The following is a 19,721-nucleotide window of genomic DNA, read 5'->3' as shown; positions in this document are numbered from 1 at the left end:
CAGGATGCTTCGAAGGGCAGGTGTACTTGAAGAAGGGGTAGTTCCTCATCTACAAAGGCTGAAAATTTCAAACCTATCCAGCAATCATTTTTATTTACTATTTGGTGGGTCTGGTGTGCCTTTTCCTGGGTTATGTATCAAACAGATGATAACATTCTTCACTAAATGTTCTGCTGTTTTGGAAATGTTGGTATTGTACCAAACCAGAGCTAGCAATTTGCAAATGCCTTTTGCGCTAATATGGGCTGGGCCATGGGCCATTTTAACAACTGGAAGAACATATGCATCGGGCAACATCCATCTCTGCTTTCCTGACAAATGAACCTAACATCCTTCCTCATCCAGACGTGCAGTGCTTTCTTGCCATACTGTCAATTCTTCTATTGTGGCTTCACTTTGTATCTCGTTGACATTTTCAACTGTATTCTCAAACCTAGCATTTTCAGGAACCCATCTAGCTGGACCTGCTCCAAAAGTTCTCTTCATCTTGCTCCGAGCTCTCTTTTTAGCTGTCTGATCTGCAAATGCATTACCTCTACCTACATCATCTGTCACCTTCTTGTGGGCGCTACATTTTACTGTGGCGATTTGTTTGGGAAGTGATAGTGCTGTCAACAATCGTGAGATCAACTGTCCATGTTGTATCTTGGTACCATGTGATGTAAGGATCCTCTCTCCGCCCAGAGGCGACCAAAATTGTGTGTGGCCCCAAAAGTGTATTGACTATCAGTGTAGATATTCAGTCAATCCCTCACTAGGTTCCTAGGCACATATCGGAGCAACTAATTCGGCTGTCCGGGCTGATTGAAAGGCCACACGTGATGTCTCCACTACAGTACGCAGTGTTGTTCTTGCATATGCTGCAGTAGTGGTGCCATCTGGTAATTTAAAGCAGGAGCCATCGACATATAGTTCTCCTTGGGGTTCAGATAAGGGAACATCAGTCCAGTCTACCCATCCGTTTCCTCCTTTGTTTGAAAGATGCAATAATGTTTGTCAATTTGGTCACTCTTCGAAGGGAGGGGTAGTAGCGTGGCTGGGTTCAGAGTGGCACATCTTTCTATTGTAATATGTTTCGCAAACAGGGTCTAGTCATACCCTGTCAGACGCGCACTGGTAAGGTGCTGTGTCCTTGTTTTATTCAAAAGGGTATCTACAGCATGGCGCACCATGACTGTGAGATCAGTATCCAGTACCAGACCAGCCACATGTCTGATAGATGTGGCCATGGTGCGACCTCCCTCAGACAACTCGGGAGAGCTCCGGCAACTGGATCAAGAAGTACAGAAAAATCTGCGAAAGTAGTCTGTTTATCACCAAATGTTTTGAGTCAAAACAGAGAGCACAGCCAGCCACCTCATGCACATACAATATGAAAGGCTATTTTTATAGTTAAGCGTTCCTAGCACGGGAGCAGAGCAAAGCGCGTTTTAGAGTTCTTCAAAAGACTGTAGGCATTCAGGTGTCCAAGGCAGAGGCTCACAGACTTCTTTGTTGTTAGTGCAAGCAATGGTTTGATTAATAGGGAATAGTTTGGTATCCATTGGCGACAGTAGGACGTAATGCCTATAAAAGAGCGCAGATCTTTTTGTGATTGTGGGCGTCGCATTTTGTTGATGGTGGAAATACATTCTGGTGCTAACCTTTTACCCTCCTTCAACAGGAGGTGACCTAAATAGGTAACCTCCGGTTGACAATTCTGGAACTTCTAAAAGGAGACTTTGTCCATGTGTAGCCAAGTGTAATAGTAATGCCAATGTGCTGTCTTTGCAGCCTTGTTCAGTGTTAGAAGCTATGAGCAAATCATCAACATATTGCAACATTGAGTTTCCTGCAGGAAGTGTCAATGAATCTAACTGGCCCTTTAATGCTTGATTATAAAGGCTAGGACTTTCAGTATAGCCCTGAGGAGCTCTGCAGAACTGGAAACTTTTACCAGCTAATGAGAAACCAAAAAGGTGCCTACTGTCTGGGTGTATGAGAATACTGAAAAATTCAATTTCTAAATCAATGACTGGAAAATACTTAGCAGTAGGTTGAATCATGCTCCGGAGCATTGTAGTATCAGGAACTACTGGAAATTGTGGAACCACTATTTTGTTCACTTCGCGCAGGTAAATAACAAAGCGATGAACATCTTTAGCATCAATGAGTGAATTGGAAGTAGTACGTTTAAGTACTGGCAGAATAGGACTATTACACACATTACCATCTGTCTCCTCGATGACACTTTTCTCTCTCGAGTCCTGAATAATGTGTCAAAGTGCCTGTTCTCCAACTTTTGGTATTTTATACTGGGGAACGTGAGGCAGGATGGCTTATTGAGACCGAAGGAATATGTAGCATCCCTACGTCAGTATTGTCTGTTGCCCACAATTTGGGTAGCACATGGTTGAATTCAGAGGGAAATGGTATTGCAGAGGACAACAACTGTTTTTTTTACAACGTTCGGGCCCATGGTGATATATACTCCATCAGGTGAACAGTATATTGTTGCATGCATCTCTTTTAATAGATCCAGCCCCACATTATCTCTTCCTTGTTCATTTCTTTCCTCCATCCCTCCGTTTCATTTCACTCTCATCCGCCATCTTCTCTTCATATCTTTCTCCTACACCACCCCTCTCGCCCCCACCCTCTTGCAGCCTTCCCTGTTCTTCTGAGCGCAACCAGCCAGGCTCACCCCCCCACCAGCCCCCTCCCCCCCCCCCCCCCCAGGTTCCCACCACCCCCACCCCTCCCTCAGGCTCCCCCCCCCCCACCAATCACAGGGCGGTCTGTGCTGCTCGTTACCTTGTAGGGCCGCAGCACTGCTTTTCACATACTTCTGCTAAAATAACAATCATCACTGCCATTTGGGACCACCGCTTGGTGCCATCTAGGGTGACCAACTGGTATTGGTGCAAATTCAGGACGGTGAGTGTAAAAATTCAGGACAAAGGGTCAAAATTCAGGACACAAATTCAGGACAATAGGTAAGTTTTACAGACACATCAGAGGAGGTCGCGCAATAGTATATAAGTAAGCTCAGCCATATCCAAACATATTCAACCATTTGCAAACCTATCCATCATGTATCCTTCCATCTATCATTTCACTCATCCATCCTTTCACTCATCTATCCATTATCCATCCATCCACCCTTTCACACTATCCATCTGTACACTCATCCATCCACTCTTCTACTCATCCATCCATTCACTCATCCATCCAGCCATTTACCCTTTCACCCATCCAGCCATCCTTTCACATACTCATCTATCCATCCACCCAGTCACTCATCCTTCCTTCCACCCACCCACCCATCTACTCATCCACTCATGAATCCATCCATTGACCCTATCACTCATCCATCCTTTCTCTCATCCATTTATCCTTTCACTCCTTCACTCATCTATTCATCCTTTTGTCCATATACCCTCCCTTTCACTTACTCATCCATCCTTACATCCACCCTTTCATCCACCCTTTCACTCATCCGTCTATCCATTCACCCTTGCACTTATCAATTCATCAATCCATTAATCATTTCACTCATCCATCTACCCACTCACTCATCATCCACCTTTTCACTCATCGATCCTTTCACTCATCCATCCACCCTTTTACCCATCCAGCTACCCTTCCACCCATACATCCAGCTATTTACCTTTTCTCTCATCCATCCTACCACTCACTCATCAATCCATCCATCCTCTCTCATTATCCATCTATTCAATCTTTCATTCATCCATTCACCCTTTCACTAATTCATCCAGCCATCCCTTCACTTACTCACTCGCCCACCTTTTCATATTAATTTTGAGCTGAGCCTTTTTGAGAAGAGGCCCATCAAGAACGGGAGCCACCACATGAGGGGGACAGGAGCCATCACTGGGGAGGGGGGGGGAGCCATCACAGGAGGGGGAACAGGATCCACCAGGGTGGGCACAAGGGTGGGCATGCAGTATTCTAGTATCATCTTAGTCTCTTCCAGGGTGGGGTAGGGCTCCTCACCCCCTCCTGGACAAGACAACGAGAAGACAGGCTCTCTTTCCAAAAGTTCGTTTTGCCACCCCCCACTGTGATGTACAGTAATCAAAGGAGATACTCCAAGAGAACTGATTTAACGGATTGTCCTCCATACTTTGTTAATCAGTGTGGGTGCGATTGTGCCATTTCTTTATGTTATTACATTCTAGACTGCATGTTTGAAGAACCGAGGTTTGCTTACAATTTAGTGACAGTAATTAAGCTCTGTGAAGAGAACCACGTGCTGCCTCGGGGTAGTCCGGGCCGGTTCTAGGATGTTTGGGGCCCTGGGCAGAAAGGGAATGTGTGAGGCCCCTCTAAATTGCAGAGACATGACGCATTCAGGGCTGTTTGCATCTGAATAGATGCTCCTGAAGCTGCTGCCCCTCCCTCCGTCACCTTCAAGCACCTCTTAACAGCTCATCAAGGACGGAAGGTGTGAGGGTAGCCATCCCGCTGTGCCTCTCCAATGCTGCTGGGTATCTGAGCTTTGGTACTGCATTGGAGTCTTGTTACACCCGACCTCAACAGCATCGGAGTCAAGCAGGGAGGTGGGTGGAAGCTGTGCCGGCTTTAGGGTGGTGCGACCGGTGCCCGGTTAAAATTACGGACAAATGGCATCCGTTGAAGACTCCTTCACGGACAACGGACAGACGGCCGAAATTACGGACTGTCCGTGAAATTTACGTACGGTTGGTCACCCTAGTGCCATCTGCAAGGAGGCCCAGGACTGCCCGAGCGCGGATTATGAACACCTTCGTGCCCCACTGGCAGGCACTATGGGACACTTGTTTACTGTTGCTGCTCATGCACTGTGTAGTTCCACTTTAACTGCTCACGAGGTGTGCACCCCCTTCCTACCTGCGCGTGAAATGTATGCACCTATACCATTTGTTCATGCGCCGGTCTTAGCTGTAACGGGGAAATTATATGATGTGACCAGAATCACAGGCTGTAGACCCGGCGCCGAGACTCAAGCCTGGCTCCACAGTTATCAATAGCTCTATCATAATGCCTCATCTTCTCCAGTTTTGTTTCTGATATTGGTGATAATTCTGGTTTTCAGGAGCAGTGCAGTTGTGCTACCGTGTGCTTTGCCTGTGACCCGCCCTACGGCCACCAATATAAAAACAAAGTGCAATACCGTGTCAAGGTACTGCCCGACAAACATCTTTAACACTCACATAAGCATTAGAACATTTAGAAGCATGATTTGTAGCTCGAGAAGCATGTGTTGCTCACCAAACCGCGTAGCACTCTGGGACTTGTAGTTTAGTATGAAAACAATATCGTGAATGCGAAGACAGATCTCGCCTTTGGGACCTTATAAGTGTTTAGCCATGCAACAGTTAATGTTGTTGCACCAAGGATATTGTGCTGGATAACTAAACACTTATAAGGTCCCAAAGGTGAGACCTATTGGCTATGCCAATGCTTGTTCTGCAGGCGGCAAGCTTATCCCAACTGTCCTTTTTGGCTGGAATGAGAGTTTGCATGAATGTTATTATCTTTCCAGGCATAGCAAGTATATCATCATGTGACTTCGCTCCTGGTTTGATATCTTTCTGTGTGATACCTGCCCATGTGTCACCAAATTCGTTATGGTCTTGTTTTCTAACTATTCTCCATACGTCTGCTGGGACCAGCAGACTAAAGAAGAGGTCTATATCAGACATGGTTATTATGCAAGAATCAGCAGTAGCTGCCTATTCTTTGCAATACTGTTTTGGATTCTTGCGAGGATCGGACAATGTGGATTTTAAGGCCAATGCATCCGTTCTTTTCCAAGGGACATGCACCCATTGTCTCCTCTAACCCGCTGCCTGGGGTCCTCCAGCCTCCGCATCGGCAATTGCAGGGCAAAAGACTGGAGGCACTTCTCGTATGGGAAAGAATTGTTTTACTGGGCTATTTTCGCGGCGTTTATCCTATAGTCTATAAAAAACTTTAGATTACGAGATACTTCTTCAGGCATCAGGGCAGTTACATGTGCACTCTGATTAATAGTCTGTATTATTGTAGGGGCGTCGCCTATTTGCACATTCCAGGGAGAGAAAAGCGTTCCTGACATAGACTGTAGAGCTATCTGTTGTTCAATGGGCTCGTAATCCTTCATTGTGGACCAAATATCAGCGAGGCTATATATACTGTGCTAAATCCACTTAACACTCTGTTCTTCAATCGTCTTTATTTAGCTTGAGACATGACACTGGAGGACAGGATGAAGTCGTCGTCTGGGAAGGGGCGTATGAAGCGTTTCTGGCGTCGCCGGTGTAACCGTAAGATCTAAAGTGATCAAGGAGGCCGGGGGTAGGCAGGAGGCGAGAGCGTGCAACCGAAGTCGTGGGAATAGGGGCAGTGGGAATACTTGCAGCCGCAACGGTGGTGGGACTGTAGGCGGGATGTTATTAGGGGCGGGGGGCCCTGGTGCGGCGGCAGAGGTAGTGCAGGATATTGGGGAACATATGGAGATGCGGTCAATAATTTAACATGGAGTCCATGAGGGGATCCATTTCCTCCCAGTCCCCTTGCTGTATGGCTAGGGAACTTTTCTCAAACTAGAGGCAATGCGCACTGTCTGCCTGCTCAATAATCTAATCTGTTTTTTCTTTTTCGTCCATGATTACCTTTTGTATGACAGGCTGCATTATTTCTTTACGTTGTGCCTGATCTCTTTTTATTTGGCCCTGGTTTCCCTCTTTTTGCCAGATATGTAAAGCATCAAACATAGACTGTCTACTCGGTCTCTTGAACAGTTGTTCCTGAAGGAAGGCTAATTTTGGAGTGTCTAATGAACCCGTCAAGGGCCATTGTAATTCTACAATTTCTTTAGAATACATATGCTATAACATACTAAACATCATAGGGCCTATCCCATGTTTGACATACTTTTCCAGGCTGCCTTTGGGAGGTGCAGGCTGGGATTCTTCCAACTGTGCAACACTTGAACAACAGTAGCATAACCTTTTAAATTAGCTGAAACTAGGCATCGTAAAGAAAACACAAGGTCCTTAGTTTACCAAGTAAAATATTTGCAAATATTTTTACCAAAATAGCCTTATCCAAAAACCATTTACAGTGGCACCACACAAACTGAAACAGACTCACCTGGTGTCAGGCGCACACATAGATCGATTCTCCACTGCCGATTCTTTGGACTAAATAGGCAGACCACAAATTCGCTGTTCAGGACCCCAGTCGAAATGACCGCTAGGCGAGGCACCCTCTGGTGGGACATGGGCAGCAGCTGCGAGAAACTCTTCTCCTCGTGCAGGGATCCCTGTAGCTATCGGTCCTACCTGGTGATGTCCTCCGTCCATGTTTCGGAAACTGATGGGGTCAAGCTCGTTGTGGTCCCTGTTTGGACGCCATTTGAAGGAAGTGACCCGTAGAGCTATGGTCACTCTGGTCACTACGGACCACCTCTGTGCCTTCTGTACAAAGAAAGTCAGGAATCAGTGGAGAATATACCAAACATATTTATTATATACGCTCAGAGCGGGTCCCGTCTCCACAGTCACAAAGGAATGCTACAGAGGGAACTGCCAAACACAAGAAAACAGCAGGTTATATACACCACAAATAAGTGGAAGGCTTAAAAAGAGTAATACCCACAAGAATCCCTCCGGCACCAGTATGTAACCTTAACTTTGTACTTACAAGACTTACGGGTCCACCTTTTGAACCATTACACAATTGTCCTCTAGAGTTTCTTTAATGGAAGGTTGCCTTCCTCGGTGCAATTACTTCATTAAGGAGAGTTAGTTAGCTACAGACATTAACCTTAGAAGAACCCTTCTTTCAACTCCATAAAGATACTGTAGTCCTTCGCACCAATCCCAGATTCCTTCCCAAAGTAATTTCTGCTTTCCATCTTAACCAATTAGTTGAGTTACTTGTGTTCTTTCCTCAACCTGATTCAGTAGCAGAACAGGCTCTTCACACACTTGACGTCAGAAGAGCTTTATTGTATTATATCGAAAGGACAAAAGATTTTCGTAAGAAAAAGCAACTGTTCGTTTCATTTGCACCACCTCACAAATGCAATCCTATTTCTAAATCTCCCGTTTCAATATGTATTGTTAAGTGCCTTCAAACTTGCTACGCAAAAGCTGAAAACGTTATCTATACCCCCTAGAGCGAATTCCACTCGCTCAATAGGGGCATCTATGGCCTTTTTAGGTAATATTCCTATAGCTGACATTTCTAAAGCAGCAACATGGTTTACACCACACACATTTGCCAAACACTATTGTGTGGATATAATAGCATGCCAACGTAGGGCAAGTAGTGCTAAAGACACTTTTTCAGACAACTGCAACATCTACTGGTTAGCCACCGCTTTGGGAGCATACTGCTATATAGTCTATTGAAAGCATGTGTATCTACAGCACACATTCCTCGAACGGATTATGTTCTTTACCCATTAAGCATCTGTTCTTGGCATGTAGAGCTGTAGATTCACATGTGCCCTTCCACCTCCCAGGGCACCTGTAGTTATTACAGTTCTCATTATTTGCATTATCTACGTATGGACATCTCTTTACTACGCTCACTTACTCCATTCTCACCCTCTTGCGGGAAAACAATCGAACAATGAAGTTGATGCCCATGTGCACTGTCACCGAAAGGAAAGGTCACCTTACCTTGTGGCTGGAAATATTTCTTCTTAGAAGAAAAACAACTTGCAAACATCCAGACCCAACACTAGATGGAAGAAGAATGCAAAGCTGGTGAATATACAGCTCTACATGCCAAGAACAGACGCTTACAGGTTAAGTAACCTAATCCTTACTTCAGGGTCCATCTTCCACCTGATTCCTGGGTTGTTCATAAACCTAGGAAGCAAGCTTGTGCCCAGACAATGGGGGACTTCCCCCTCCACAGACAATTTAAATAAAAAGATTGATGCAGCAGGTAAGCGGCTGGCTGTTGAGACGGCCACTAAGTGGAGGATTACTAATTGAGTGGGATTGTACTCCAGTTTTGACCTAGATGAATAGGAGGAGATGGAACAATTTCTCAAGTGCCTTCCAAAAAGCCTATTGCAAAAAGAGGCGGAAAATAGTGGCACAAGGAAATGCAATTTCCTGTACAAACATTAGTTGTGTGCAGGGCTCAGCCAATACCGAATCAGAGGAGATTAATGCTAGCTTCATAGGTTGCTGACATGCATGGCTTAGGGCAGGGTCTCCAACCTTTTCTGTATTGAGAGCTACTTCTGCTCAAGGAAAGTCCTGCTGAGCTACTAGCAAATGTTATCCTTTAAAATAGTAATAACACGTTAACATTACACTATGACCTCCCTAAGCAGAATTATTAGGAGTGACAACCAAGCATTTCAGACAAGGTTACCAAAAGAGATGAGGAAAATGTTTCTCAGTATTAAATTATTCCACCTGACTAACGAAGTAACATTCAAATCGTCACATGCTCTGCAGCACAAAAGTCATAACACATTAGCAATTCCCCCCAACTCAGCTTGAATTATCATTCAGCTATCAACTTTAAATGTGTTTTAGAACTGCAATATTTTGCCTTTGTCAGCATATTTAATTTGTGAAAATACACATTTTTCTGTCAAATACCACTTTCCATTTTGGGCAAACAAACTCAATTTTACAGAAGTAAAATTGGCTCTAAACAATGTTTACCATTAAAATATCAGTTTTCGTTTTTTTAAAATACAGTAATCAATTAACAGCATGTCATTTTCATCGAGTATTACCATGTAAAAATGCCTCACATGAACATATTTTGCTTTGAATAAAAGGTATTACAAACATAGGTCATGGATGCTCACTATAACACCAAGGATGCCTATGTTATGCCAATAATGGCCACCATTATAACAGGGGCACCATTGTGCCAAGGCAGAATGATGCCATAACTTCCAGAATGCTCACCATATAGCAGTCATGCCCATTATTATGTGAGGAACAGTCATCCTTCTGTCAGGGGTGACAAAAAGTAGGCCAGTCATGTTCCTTAATATGTCAATGATGGCAGCCTGTATGACTCAACTAGACTAAAATATGGCCATTATAGTAAAGGATGACTGTTATTATGCCATTGCCACTATTTTTCCGTGCACTGACACTTTTGTGCCAGAGATAAAACCCTTATGATGTGGGCCAGCGTACAAATTTGACAGTCTTTGACATTAGGGGTAGCTTCCAGGAAACAGCACAGTTTATTAGGGAGACATTATGTCAGACACACACAAATAAATGTTGATGAGGCTCTTAATTTTTCTTTCCTCTGGATCCATACCCTTCTCTCATCAGCTCCTGGGCTGATCATGTTACCAACAAGCACATTTTCACTCTGGCTCCTGCAGTCCTATATTTTGGTGGGTCAGCACTGATTACTGCTACCATTTTTCTTTGATAGTGCATTGTTCACATGTGTTGAGCGACTGATAGAGCAGGGGGTATAACATGGCCCATCTCCTTGTGAGTTGGATTTAGAGTGGATACGGATGGTCATGGAACAAAACCCATAAACCAACACAGTTTGTGTATGAGAGTAATTATAAGGCACTGCCATTGGTTTGGTTGGCTTTCACTCTAAGGGTTTCGTGATGAGCGGACCTGCCTTCTTTTATATGCTTTGACTCTCTGTGATTGGCTTGGCTTGTCTTCACCTCTGAGAGCTACTTTGAGGGTGCTGGCGAGCTACTAGTAGCTCCCGAGCTACTCGTTGGAGACCCCTGGGCCGGTTTCTGGATTCAAAAGAAGGGTTCAACAACATGTTATACATTTCCCTTTTGATGGAGCACATTTGTTTGTATCCCAAATTGACAACATGTTGAAGGGAGAGGGGGTGGGGGGAGTCACGGAAACAGCCAATGCTGTGCCCGCCCTGCAGACTCCAATGCTTAAAGCTGCTTTTCATAAAGCGCAGTCAAGAAGGGTTGCAAAGTTATGAAATACGTAATTCAAAGTTTACAAAATAGGTATTTCAGCAGCAATTGCTCTTTCAAGAAAGGTAGGCATCCAATGCCTATGAGAGAAGTGGAAATTGTGGTAATGGCAAAGGAAACGAAAGATGAATAATCTCCTACTCAAAGCAGTGACTTGCTCCTCCTTCCTGAGCACTGGATGGGAAGACTTTCCTTTTATAGTTGCAGGCAAATAACCATGACAAATGGGTGCTTGAGTTAGAACAGTAGAGTTGCTACTTAAAGTTTCACTCAACAGCACTGAACATATTACCTCATTCTGCTATGCGCCAAGACCATTTGGCACTGTTGCCAGAGGTAGTGTGGGCTCTTCTCATGAAAGTTGCAGTCACGCCCATGCCCCCACACAAATCAGGTGATGGGGTCACCTTCCTGTATTTCCTTAGCCCCAAAAAGGATGGAAGTCTGCTACCAAATGTAGGTCTCAGGCCTTTCAACTGGTACATCATGTCATAATACTTCGAAGTGACCACATTGGATCACATGATAACCCTAAAAAAAAAAGGATGCATCCTTCCATATCCCCATCCACTTTGCGCAATACCTGCAGATTGTATTAAGTGGATATTCAAAGTTTTTCCCTAGTGAATCACAACAGTCCTAAGGATATTTACTAAGTATCTAGCGTGGTATGTGAACATCTGAAAGAGACACGTTCGTGATAGATTCCTTACCCCAGGCGTCAGACTGGTTCCGGAAAGTCTTTTCATAGCAGTACCCCTACGCGTCAGTAGGTGGCGTCATACGGCTCCGTGTCTGTCGCTGGCGCCGTATGCGCCGAGATGACGTCACAGAGACTACTTAGGCGCCACCCATACGCGCTGACGTCAGTTCTTTCTTTTTCCGCGCCAGCAAGCGCAGGTCCGGATAGAGCACGTACCATAGTCACTTTTTGACTACTCTTTTGAGAGTTTTGTCTCCCCTTTTTTCTCCTGGTGCAAGTAGGGATGCCTGGCTTTAAGTCTTGTGGGGCCTGCCGTCGCAACAGGTCGGTGGCGGACCCCCATGATGTTTGCCTCTACTGCCTGGAGACCAAACATGACTCCCGGTCCTGCCGGGACTGTCGAGCCATGGCCCCGAAGGCCTTGAGGGAGTGGCGCCGGAAACTGCTGGAGGCCCGGCACGTGTCCCAACGGCGCTCCAGGTCCAGGGACCGTTCCCGGGACCGCTCGCGAGGCCGCAGTCGTCGCTCCTCGGGCTCCAAGTCTTCGCCCTCGGATTTCGGTAGGCGACATAAAAAGAAGTCGAAGAAGCGTGTTCGCTCTCCGACGTCCCCCCGTCGGTCCTCGGATGCAGACGAGCGGGACAGGGGTTCTCTCCCTGCGGCTCCTTTGGAGCCGGGGAGTCCCGCAGCCTACCCGGTCTGTTGGCGACTCCCGAACAGGTGCAAGAGTTTCTTGCCACCATGGATCGCCTTTTTAGGCCTCGGGCTCCCGCTGACGCGCCTTCGGGACCCGCGGTCCCGTGTCCAGATCTGGTTGGCCCGTCGGCGCCACCGGCGGATCCAGCTTCGGTGCCACAGGATCTTGCGCCGTTGGCCCCGGCACCACGGGGTCCGGCGCTGCGGGCTCCAGTCCCAGCCGCAGTGGGTGCCGTTCGTTCCGCCCTTGCCCTGGTTCCAGGACCATTTTGTTCCTGCCTGGGATCCGCATTGGGAGACGGCGCCGGCCCGACCTCGGCCGGCGCCGTTCACGGCGCCGTTTCCGATGCAGTTTGTCCCGGCTCCGGCTCTGCCACCGCGGCCGGTTCCTCCTGCAACAGAGGTGGAGGATGACTGGGAGGGGTCCGAGGACCCTCTTGCCCGTCAATGTGACTCGGAGCAAGATTGGGTGGACGATCTGGAGGACGCCGGCGACCTCGATGTCTCTTCTGACCCGGGATTTGCCTTTCCTCTGCCTACGATGGAGGAGGGCGCTTCCTACCCGATGGTGCTCCGTCGGGCTGCTGAGGTCTACAACCTTGATCTTCCTATGGTGTCCCTCAAAACTAACCTCCTTACTGAGGTGCTCCAGACGGCGTCGACTTCGTCGTAGCCACTGCTTCCCTTCAATGACACCCTCACCGACGTCCTGTTGGGCACGGCCGGCCACAGGGGCCCCAGTGGATCAGAATGTTTAGCCCGGCGTCACCGACCGGCGCCTGGTGACCCCGCGTTTCTGACCAGTCATCCCACGCATGAGAGTCTGGTCATCCATGCCTCTACGTCGCAGAGTGCCTTTCCCACGGCTCCACCGGATAAGGACTCTAAGAAGCTGGAACAGTTCGGTAAGCGGTTGTTCTCCTCGGCCAGCTTGGGGCTGCGGTCGGTGAACACCGCCTGCTTATTGGTCCACTATTCCTAAGCGGTGTGGGATACGGTTGCTCAGGTGTTGCCTCAGTGCCCTGAGGCGGTCCATGCTGTGCTTTCCCAGGTGGTTGCTGAGGGGAATGATGCAGCTAAGTTCGCCATTCGGTGTGGTTTAAACACCGCTGACTTGTTGGGCAGGGCCATTTCTACAACTGGCGCTGCGACGCCACACATGGTTGCGTTCTACTGGGTTCTCGCCCGACGTCCAGCGCTCATGGACATGCCTTTTGACGGCACTCGCCTATTTGGTTACAAGGCCGACGGTGCGCTGGAGCGTTTTAAGGACTCGCGGGCCATGGCCAAGTCCTTGGGTCTTTCCACGAAGTGCCCAGCCACTCCTGGTTTTCGTTCCTTTCGTGGCCAAGGCAGGGGCGCCCAGCCACGTTCCTTCAGCAAGCCTGTGCAGAACCAGCCTCAGCGTGGGCGGGGCTTCCACAGGGGCGGCTCTGGGAATCAGCGTGGGGGGCAGTCCACCTCCGCCCCGCTGCTTCTGCCTCCAAACCTTCCTAATCCGAGCTTTGGGAAGCACCCCACGCCAGTGGGTGGCAGGATTCGCCATCAGCTCCCCCACTGGTGCGGTATCACATCGGACAAGTGGGTGCTGCAGATCATCCGCAAGGGATACTCCCTTCCTTTTCAGTCCACCCCTCCAGCCATGCCACCTCAGTCCCACCGCCTGTCGGGGGAACATTTGGCGACTCTCCAGCAGGACGTTGCAGCCCTCTTGACCAAGGGGGCCATCAAGTGCGTTCCTGGGCCAGAAGTAGGGAGTGGTTGATATTCCCACTACTTTCTGTTCCCCAAGAAGGACAAGGGGGGCTTGCACCCCATCCTGGACCTCAGGAACGTCAATCGCTTCCTTCAGAAGGAGAAGTTCAAGATGTTGACTCTAGCTCAGGTCTTGGCTGCCCTCGACCCTGGAGACTGGATGGTAGCGTTGGACTTGCCGGACGCATATTTTCACGTCCCCGTCCTGCTGGCCCACCGGCTTTACCTGCGGTTCACGGTAGGCCAGAAGCATTTTCAGTTTGCCGTGCTCCCCTTCGGCCTTACCAGCGCCACTCGGGTGTTCACGAAGGTGATGACGGTGGTCGCAGCTCATCTGCGCAGGTCAGGGGTGTCAGTCTTCCCTTACCTCGACGACTGGTTGCTGAAGGCGGGCTCGCCCCAGGCAGTCGTCAACCACCTTCAGATTACGGCCGACCTCCTGCATTTGCTGGGGTTCTCCATCAACGTGCCGAAGTCGCACCTGAGTCCCTCTCAGAAGCTCCCCTTCATCGGAGCGGTTCTGGATTCAACGCTGTTTCGGGTTTATCCTCCCGAGCAGCGAGTCCGGGATATTCAGGCTATGATTCCGATCTTTCAGCCTCTTTCCTGGGTTTCTGTCAGGATGACCCTCCGGCTCCTGGGCCTGATGGCCTCCTGCATCCTGCTGGTGCGACATGCCAGATGGCATATGCAGGATTTGCAGTGGGACCTGAAGTTCCAGTGGGCACAACATCAGGGCAACCTGTCCGATCATGTCCAGATCTCGGAGGGCACTGCACGACAATTGCAGTCGTGGCTCACGAATCGCGATTGGGTCAATGGCAGATCTCTCTCCGTTCCCCAACCGGAGCACACAGTGGTGACATATGCGTGCCTCCTGGGGTGGGGTGGCCACTTGGGAGAGGCTGAGATCAGAGGCTTCTGGTCTCCGTCGGAGTCCCTGCTCCATATCAATCTGTTGAAGCTTCGGGCGATCCGACGTGCACTGAAGGCGTTCCTTCCCTCTGTCCGGGGAAGTGTGGTGCAGGGCGGGGTGGGGTCCTGGACCCTATGTCAGGAGGCTCTGCGCCTCTAGACATGGCTGGAACATCAAGGCATTACTTTGATGGTTCAACACCTGGCAGGTTCTCTGAACGCCAGGACGGACGAACTCAGCCGCCGGTGCATGATGGATCACGAATGGCGTCTTAACTCGGACGTGGTGCAAGGTCTCTTTCTGCATTGGGGAGAGCCTTGGTTAGATCTATTCGGCACCAAAGAGAACGCACAATGTCAGTTCTGCGCGTTGGAATTTCCAAGGCAGCACTCGCTCGGCGACGCTTTTCATATCGAGTGGCGTTGCAGTCTATTGTACGCCTTTCCACCTATACCACTTCTGCCCAGAGTGCTGAAGAAGATTCGGTGCGACCGGGCCCAGGTCATCCTTGTGGCTCCGGATTGGGCACGAAGGTACTGGTATCCCGAGCTACTTAGCATGGCGATCGATCCCCCATCCAACTGCCTCTTCAGGAGGATCTTCTGTCGCAGCAGCAGGGGACAGTCCTCCACCCGAACCTGTCCAGCCACAACCTCCTTGCGTGGAGATTGAGCGGTGACAGTTGACAGCCTTCGATCTTCCTCCCGAGGTATGTGATGTCATTCTGGCAGCCAGGCGTCCCTCAACTAAAACGGTATACGCCTGCAGGTGGCACAAATTTGTGGCATGGTGCACAGCAAAGGCTGTGGATTCCCTCTCTGCCCCTCTTTCTGAGGTCCTTCTGTTCCTTCTTTCTTTGGCCCAGCAGGGCTCTGCTCTGGGCACTATCAAAGGTTATCTTTCGGCCTACTCCGCCTTCCTACGGCTTCCAGATCAGCCTTCTCTTTTAAGTCCCCGGTTGTAAACCGTTTTTCTAAAGGGCATTACGCACACGTTTCCTCCTGTGCCGTTCATAATGCCTCAATGGGACTTAAACCTTGTCTTGACATATCTGATGTGCGCTCCCTTCGAGCCCCTTCATAACTGTCCTTTGCTTCTTCTCACTCTCAAGAAGGCTTTCCTGGTAGCTATCACCTCTGCCAGAAGAGTGAGTGAGCTCCAGGCTCTTTCTTCCCAACCTCCTTTCCTTTCTGTTCATCCGGACAAAGTGGTTTTAAGGACCCGTCCTTCTTTCTTGCCAAAGGTTGTCATGCCCTTCCACATCGTGCAGACCATCACTTTGCCCACCTTCTTTCCGCATCCTTCCAAAGAGGAAGTGAGGCTCCACCATCTGGACCCAAAATGTGCGCTCTCGTTCTACCCGACGTGCACACGACCGTTCCAGGTGGATGACCAGCTCTTTGGCTACGTGGGTGCCAAAAAAGGTCGGGCTGTGCACAAACGGACCATCTCTCGGTGAGTCGTTCTCTTCATCAAGGCCTGCTACTCGTTGGCTAAGAAGGAGCCTCCTCTGGGGCTGCGTGCCCATTCTTCCAGGGCAACTGCAGTCACTACTGCCTTGGGACATGGCGTCCCCTTGCAGGACATTTGTCAGGCAGTTACGTGGGCTTCGCTGCACACGTTTACCAAGCATTACTGTCTTGACGGTCAGGTCCGGAGAGGCGGCTTCTTTGGCCGTTCTGTTCTCCGTGACTTTCTGGTGTAATCCTGTTCGCAGACCCACCACCGGGGTTGGTATTGCTGGGGTATCTATTCTAAGGTAAGGAATCTATCACTAACGTGTCTCTTTCAGATGCACAAGTTACTACTTGTGTAACGATATATCTGTAAGAGACATTAGTTAGTGATAGATTCCTTACCGCCACCTACCCTCCCCGTTCTGCGAACTGATTTCTAGGGTTAAGGTCATCCCCTTTCAGGGCCCTAGTTTCATGGCACCAGTGGTCAGTTTCTTGCATGGCTCTGCGTTTCTGGCGCGGAAAGTAGTGTACAGAACTGACGTCAGCGTGCATGGGTGGCGCCTAAGTAGTCTCCGTGATGTCATCTCGGCGCATACGACGCCAGTGACGGACGCGGAGCCGCACGACGCCACCTACAGACACGCAGGGGTACTGCTACAAAAGACATTCCGGATCCAGTCCGACGCCTGGGGATATTCTAAGGTAAGGAATCTATCACTAACTAATGTCTCTTACAGATATATCGTTACACAAGTAGTAATCAGTGCAGAAATGCCATTCACATGTTTTCTTCCCTGGAAAATTGGCTGATAAAGAGCAGCATCTCCGAGGGATGCCAAGCACATACTCTTCTAACAGTGTCCCTGTTGCACCAACTAGGGTTCTCAGTCTGTGACAAAAAGTTGCATCTCCTATTCAAGTAAATCCAATCTTTTTTCTAGGAGCTTTGTTGAATTCCTTTGCAGGAAAAGTTAACCTAAACCAAGAGAAGGTGTTGGCTTTCCAAAGTCTGCTACCTCTGTTGCAGACGCTACGTCCTTGTACGGTTAGCACAGTAATAGAACTGCTGGGGATGATGCATCATTGCATAGCAGTAGTGCCGCACGCAAGATTGCACATGTCCACTACAAGAATTCTAGCAGACAATGGTACCAATCGGAGGGACAATTGGAAGATCTACTGTTTGTTAAGCCCAGAACCCAGGGCACTCTGCTAAGGTGGAATGCCAAACAATTGCTGAGCAGGCCTTTTCTGGTCCTATATCCAAAAGTGACTATTACCATAGATGCTTCACTTATGGGGTAGGGAGCACATCTCAACCATATTGTTCAGGGGACCTGTATGCAAGCACAACATGGGTACCAATTCCATGTCTTGGAGCTCACAGCAACCCAATTGGATTTCAGAGCATATTACTTTCATATTTAAGGCCACACAACAGTGATATATTACATTCTCCGAGCTGATGGCATTGGCTCAAAATATTTGACATTGGGCCATTTTGAATTGCTTACTGGTTTTAGCAGAGCTTCTGCCGGAACTGGACAATGATTTTGTAGACCTGTTGAGGAAGACTTATCAACAAGTCCATGAATGTGAGATGAATCCCCAAGTATGTCTGCAAATGGAGTAGTCCCAAAGTGGATATGCTTGCCATCATGCCAAGCGCAAAATGACAAAATCTAGCCTCGAGGTACCCACACCTATGTGCACTGCACTAAAGATGACTGGTCAGAGATGTTTGCATATGCTTTTCCTCCACTACCTCTGATCCCATACTTTGTGAATACATTATGGCAAATAACAATGACGTCATCCTTGTGGAACTAACTTAGGTAAGACAACCATGTGCATCCTAACAAGAAGGCATCACTGAGGTAATGTATCAAGGTCAGTTCAAGCGACCTCAATCAACTGAATCTGGCACCTGAGGTTTTTGAGTTTTGTTACCAATAAACTCCCAGAGGAGTGTATGCAAATCCTGCTCGATGCACATAAACTCATCATTCGTGCATGCTACGCGGCAAAGTGAATTGGATTTGTTCATTATTATTTGAGAAAATCTGTTGATCCCTCTGCTATTTACTGCATTTGCAAAAAGCAGGATCAGCATACGCTTCTACTCATTTACGTTTAGCTGCAATCCCAGCTTGCATGCTAAACCGTACATTTGTCTCTTCTTTAAAATACCTGTGGTTAAGCACTTGATGGAGGGCCTTAACCCCTTCCCCGCTCATGACGGAACCACTCCGTCATGAGCCACGGTTGCGCTGTGCTCATGACGGAGTGGTTCCGTCATGCTGCGGCCGTTGGCGGCCGCTCCGCCCACGCGGCGCTAATTCCCCGCCTGTGCGGGCGATTAGCGCAGTGGGCGGAGACGTGACGGAACCACTCCGTCATGAGCACAGCTCAACCGTGGCTCGTGACGGAGTGGTTCCGTCACGAGCACAGCGGACCCGCAACTGCCCCCAAACCCCCCCAGCGCCGCGGCGGAATTCCTGCCACGGCGAAGGGGTTAAGAGTCATCCCACTGAAAGGCCTCCAATGCCAGCCAGAATCTCAATATAGTTCTTAAAAGATTAGTAATGCCTGCATCTGAGCCACTGGGTAGTCTTCCTCGTTGCAATCACTTCTCATAGGAGAGACGGTGAGCTGCAAGCACGAACATTGGACAAATCTTTCATTCAGGCGCATTGGGATAGGATAGTTGTGAGGCAAATACCAAAGTTTTTGCCAACGTGGTTTACCCTTTTAATGTAAATCAAACAATTGGATTGCTCTTTTTCTTCTCCCACCGAGAGTCTGTAGCAGAAAGGGCACTGCATACACTTGATGTCAAAAGGAGCACTGATGTACTATATTGACAGAAGTCAAGCCAACTGCAAAGCAAAACAACTTTTTGTTGCCTTTGCTGAAACTCATATTGAAAAAACAATTTCCAAGGGTGGGATTTGCAGATCAGTTATTTGTATAAAAAACATTCTGTCTCTAAAGCTAAGAGAATTTGCATGTATTGCTTGGAGCACATTCCTTGCAAAGGAAGGCAACTACTCAGGCCTTCTTTGGAAATATTCTATTTCCTGACGTCTTTAAAGCTGCTACATGATCAACCCCACACAAGTTCACCAAACAGCTTGTGTTGGCATCCAGGCCAGTCAGGAGTCTTTAGTTGGCCAAACAAGCTTAGCAACTTTGTTCCAAACATCTACATCATCTGTTTACTAGCTGCCCCTTAAAAGAGTCACTGCTTCATGT

The sequence above is a fragment of the Triturus cristatus genome, chromosome 9 (genome assembly GCF_964204655.1).
Source record: "Triturus cristatus chromosome 9, aTriCri1.1, whole genome shotgun sequence".
Taxonomy (NCBI): Eukaryota; Metazoa; Chordata; class Amphibia; order Caudata; family Salamandridae; genus Triturus; species Triturus cristatus.
The sequence above is the reverse complement of the archived record's forward strand: the minus strand, read 5'-3'. Positions refer to the sequence as shown.